Below are 6,000 nucleotides of genomic sequence, written 5' to 3' on the forward strand. Positions count from 1 at the left end.
GATTTTTGAAAAAATGTGAAAATAAATTTACACCAAAGTAACACCAGCTGGTGTGGTCCCTTATTGAAGCTGGACGGGTGTTAAACCATTGATATTAACACCAACAAATATCAAATCAACACCATGTGGTGTCATTTTTGAATTAACACCAGTACAGTGTCAAAATAACACCAGGTACAGTGTCAAATTAACACCACGAAGTGTCAGGTGAACACTTTTCAACACCATCACAGTGCATTTTTAACACCTGTGGGTGTGGTCCTTCATTGAAGTTTGATCGGTGTTAGATTTAACACCCGTGGTGTTAAATCTAACACCCATGTTTTTACAGTGTATAAATCATTAGGGGGTCGGTGCAATATAGTGCTAACCCACACAATAGTCATTTTGATATAATCGCTATTGAATGTTTGGAAAGTCCATTTATACATTGTACATTGATAAAACATGAATGCATGCATTTTTTATTTTTATGCATCTCATTGGTTGAATTCAAATGTGATATTTTCACGGAGGTTAGAGTGAAGGATAAGGATTTTGAAAATGCATGTAACTCAATTTTAAAAAAAAGTGTGGGTTAGCACTATGTTGCACCGACCCCCTCATACTTTCTTTACTTTCATTCGTCAAATTCTGTCTAAATCCCAATCTTTTCATTCAAAGACACATTGTCTTGGGTTGCAGTCTAAAAAGAAAGAATATGTGACCCGCTACAACAAAAGGATCCTAAAGTCGCTGACGGGCGAAACAAGCATGGCCCAGAGAAAATGTTATTTTCAGGCCTTTCCTTTGATCATTTAGCTTCGAAATTTCGGCAGATGATAGAAGATACATTAGAATACAAAATTATGTTAAAAACAGAAATCCTAACGTTTTGACAGATTTTGGTGATCTGACTTCAAACTCGATTTTCTCGGCTCACCCGTCAGCAACTTCAGGATCCTTTTGTTGTAGCGGGTCACATATGATGAAAAACATCGCAAAAATGTTATGCAAATAGTTGTAAAGAGCCTATATTAACAGAAAAATTAACTTGATTTTCAACTGAAATCAAACAATAACCAAAAGTGATTTTATATCGAAATGGTTAGCTACCTTTTGTTGCAATTACTTCCATATCAGTGAAGTAATCATTGTTGTCCTACACTCTTTCTTTCGTCAAATGCTGTCTAAATCCCACTCTATTCAATCAAAGATACATTGTTGGGGGTTGCAGTCTAAACCGAAAGAATGTAATATATGTAATATTGGAAAGAATATGCGAATACAATGTAGGCCTAGTTGTTAATAATCTTAATGAATTTAACCTTGATTTTCAATTGAAATTAAAAAACAGTGCACTGTGACAGCCAGGTCAAATGTGGTGACCGAAATTCTTTAAACATCGATTCTTTTCTATACGTCAGTAGACAAGTGGAAAAATTGTATGTATCTTGTGATGCACACAATCCATCGCGTTGACAGAAGTACGTACAAATAAATACCTGTCTGGCTTTCGACAGATAAAATTGACGTTAATATATTTCAATGTGCTGAATTCACTCACTAAAAGAATGTGTGGAAATCTCAACTATTTCATGAAAAAACAGTGATAGGCGTCATTGTAGTCCCCGAAGTTCTTGATATCTTTCTCAACATAGATTTTCACCAAAATATTTGTGACCCGCTACAACAAAAGGATCCTGAAGTTGCTGACGGGTGAGCCGAGAAAATCGAGTTTGAAGTCAGATCACCAAAATCTGTCAAAACGTTCGGATTTCTGTTTTTAACATAATTTTGTATTCTAATGTATCTTCTATCATCTGCCGAAATTTCGAAGCTAAATGATCAAAGGAAAGGCCTGAAAATAAAATTTTTTCTGGGCCATGCTTGTTTCGCCCGTCAGCGACTTTAGGATCCTTTTGTTGTAGCGGGTCACATTTATTCTATCACCCGCCAGGTCTGGTGAAAATATGTCCACGCATTTTTAAGAGGAATTTGAACATGTGAACATGTACCCCTAAATTGATCATACTGACCCCAAATGTGACACCCCTGTATCTGATATATTTACTCAAGGTATTCGATCTTGTATACTACAAAGGAACATTCTTAGATATGATAATTAGCCCCGATTTGGGGACCTAAAACGAAGAAACTACAAACTGGTCTAACGTGAACAAGCTTGAAACTGCGCTAAGAACGTGAATTGTGCTTACTGATAGCATTTTAGCTCTAACGTTTTTGGTCTTACATAATAACCATGCAATCCCCCCCCCCCCCACCGCTTCTGGATCCACTGTGATCACACTTTAAAGTGCAAGTACCATCGAACTATAAGATCATAGCGCAAGCTGAGCTCTATCACTTTCATTTCTGAAAGATGATTTATAAAAATAAAAATGAAAATCTGGTCTTTTAAATATTTGAGATTCTATAACCCGAAGGATGTGAAATGAAACGTTTGGTAAAAAAAACAACAACCCGGAAATGTAAAAAGATTACAATGACCCACGACGAACCACAAATGACGGATCCCGGAAGATGAGTAATCACAATAAATCACCTGAGCCTTTTGGTCACTTGAGTTAAAAAGAAAGAAATGGTAAAGGATTGATTAATGTTGAAAAGTGCAAAAAAAAAAAAAAAAACAGGGGCAAATTTGAACTATTGGTTGTTTTGTTGAAGCATGCTATTCACATTAGACTGTTACGGTGAGAGAGGGGTCTCTCTTACAGCAGCAGCACAGCATGTTTCTGAGTGTAGCCCTTAGAAGTGGCTGGGTGATAGCGTAGGAGATGGGGTTCAGAAGGCTGTTGCCGAACGTCATCCAGCTGAGGAACAGATATGCCGACGTGGGTAGGCCAGGGTCGATGAGGACCGGTTCGATGGCGAAGAGGAGTTGGATGATGCCGTTAGGTAACCACGAAATAATGAAAGACAGGACAATGAAGAGCAGAGTACGTGTTGCCTTCCTCGTCTCGGATGCTGCCTCATGTTTCACCTTTAAACGCAAGTGGAGAGACAAACACAGATACGTTACGTTAATAACATAGTGTTGGGACAAGAAATATTTTGTTTCCTCTGGCCATAGAATACAATTTAGGCGACATGACGGTACTAAGCTACTCAGCACTGGTAAACACTACAACATTGCCACAAGCAAAACGTCAATAATACAATACTATACAAGTACCCTCCGTTTAATGTAAATACGACAGTTTAATGGTACAACAATTTCCTCAGTGAAAGAGGAACTCTCAGCACAAGCACTTCGCTTTCACTGTACATTGATTACAAAATAATATGAAGACGCACATGCTTTATGAGGTTTTTCTGGTACCAAGGCACACGTTTTCTGTGAGGACGCCAGGCAGAAAACAGACAGCAAGGTCCATCATCTAGATTTTGTTGACAGAGAAATATATATTACATCCAGCAATTTGGTTAATTGTTCACGTTTCTCACCTTCTTAGGGGAACCTCTCTGAATCGAAACATTGTTTTCAGGGGAACTCAGTGTCGACGATGCGGTATCTTTCAGGACATCTGTCATTGTTTCAGTCTGTGTTTTGCTCCCACCTGTGTCAGAAACAAATTTCCTTTCGATGTTCTTTCTGTTTCGAGTTTGTCTTATTTTTCTTAGAATACGAAGGTATAGCACCGAAATTACAACAAAGGGCATGTAAAACATGACAATCGCAAAGACGACTGATGCCCCAGGTAAGTGGGTGTATCGACGAATGCAGTGACGTCCGTTATCGAAATCGACAATGAACTCCCATGCCGTCACATATATCATCCAGAAACCGAATGCGGCCAACCAGGCCAGAGAATTGAGAAAGATAGCTTTACGTTTGCTGCGAGTCGTGAAGTGGTTGATCGGATCGTAGGTTGCACGGTGTCGGTCTACACAGATGATTACGACCACGAAATTGGAGGCATTGGTTACCGCTTGCCCGATCCCGCTCAGTATCTTACAAAACGACTGGTTGAGAGGATAGTAACCAATGTACGTATGAACAACGCTGCCGATTAGACGTAAGCCAACAAGAAGATCAAGAATGGACAGGTTAATGATGAAGTAGTTGTTGTAAGTTCGAAGTCGTTTTTCGACAGAAAATGCTGCAAGGGTTAAAACGTTAGCTGCGATTATCGAACCAGTGAACACAGAGGGCCAAATAAGTCGATGAATGTTGGTGGAGGTTAGTTTCTCACCGGTGAAATTCATGAGATTCACGTTGATATCAGACGAAAATGTGGTACTGGAATTCTCTATGACTGCCATCATACCTGCTGATGATTGGTTTTCGATAGTCTTCAAGAACGAAAATTGATGTGCATGTATTTTAGTAACAAGCAGTCACGCGGGAGAAATCCTACATTGCAGAAAAGTTCTATACTTATCAAATTGTTGTAGGCCATAACGTCAGCTTCTTTATATACGCTGGAGTAGAGAGGAGTAAATTCATTAGTGCTAATGCTTAACTTTACTTCTGCTGGGATTCAAAAACTTTCAACGACGAAGATCTTCCATAGGTTCTAATATTCGTATTCCAGACTCAATCGAGGCAGCGGCTTAACCACCTCAGGAACTAGTTATTCTTTGCAAAAGTGGAAAAGAGGGGGAAAAAAAGTTCTCTAATAAGATACATTGCTACACTGCCCTTGGCATTTATCACCTATTCGACAGGGTAAATGAAGTGCACGAACAATGGATCAAAGTAGAATGGGCATCATTCCCCATTCTTGCAAATCTAAAGAGCGAACGCCACGAATCCTCTAGCCAACAGAAAACATCGACGTAATACATTGTATTTTTGAAGAAAATAATGAACAATGCCGAGTTTCTAAATAGAAGCAGGTCGTCTGATTCTGATATCTGAGAGTTTAGCTGACGGGTACAACTCACTTATTCGTCGTAGTTGCTCCAACACTCATCTGCTGAAACGCAATGTATGATGAAGTTTCGCTCTGTCAAAATTTTCCTTTTAGTGAGAACAAATCAATAGTCAATGGCATTCCATACACACACACACACACACACACACACACACACACACACACATACACACACACATACACACACACACACACACACACACACACACACGGTCGTATTTGGTGAAAGTAATTGTCAAAGAAATCACACAGTGCTGTGTTTGTTAAACTTATATTTCCATAACCGGATTCCCTCAGGATGAGGACACCTTTTAATGCTGTCCTTGTAGAATACAGTGAAAAATATTGACACGTCTTTCCCCTTGATCTTTTTGAAGTTACATTCTTGAGAGAGAGAGAAAAAAAAAATATCGTTCTTTGAAATGTATAAACCGGACTTAATCGAAGGCTAAGAGAGGCAATGAGGCTGGTGAGATTTTAAAGAGCGCACAACCTTGACATTTGGTTATGATATTTCTTGACGGCAAAACGTCTCCAAACAACTTTTTATTTCTTTTCTTTTTTATACGAGGGATTTTGTATGTTCTTCCTCTTTCTTTAAAAAGATTGGTTCATGGAGTAAAAGTAACCTAGTTTTCAGAAACTCTTTTGAGTGCGTGGAAGAGAGCAAGTAACCAATACAACTGTTGATTTGAGTATTTTGAGTAAGCTTTATCGATAAGGTAAATTTGATAAACAAATCTATTTAGGAGGCCTATTTTATCATTCTGCCTTACTATGCTTACAGTGATATGAAAAATCCCAAGGTGCTGTTTTCAATGGGTGCTGTTTTCAATGGGAATCTGAGAGTCCACCACGCGGTCTTTTCGACCGACTACAACACTATGTACCAAATCATTTCATTCATTTTCATATTTCTCAATGAATAATAAAACATTCATCAAATGTAACAAAATCTAATGATACATGATATCCAGCTAGGAGGCATAATATTACAAAATGAAATAGGGCCTATACATAATATCCAGCTAGAAGACAGACATAGAATACTGCAAACATATAAAACATAGTGGTCGATCTATAAAATTTGGAATATGGGAATGAATGCTAAAGAAATATG

The sequence above is a fragment of the Diadema antillarum genome, unplaced genomic scaffold, assembly GCF_040938485.1.
Source record: "Diadema antillarum isolate AM-2024a unplaced genomic scaffold, OU_Dant_1.0 scf00000036, whole genome shotgun sequence".
Classification (NCBI taxonomy): Eukaryota; Metazoa; Echinodermata; class Echinoidea; order Diadematoida; family Diadematidae; genus Diadema; species Diadema antillarum.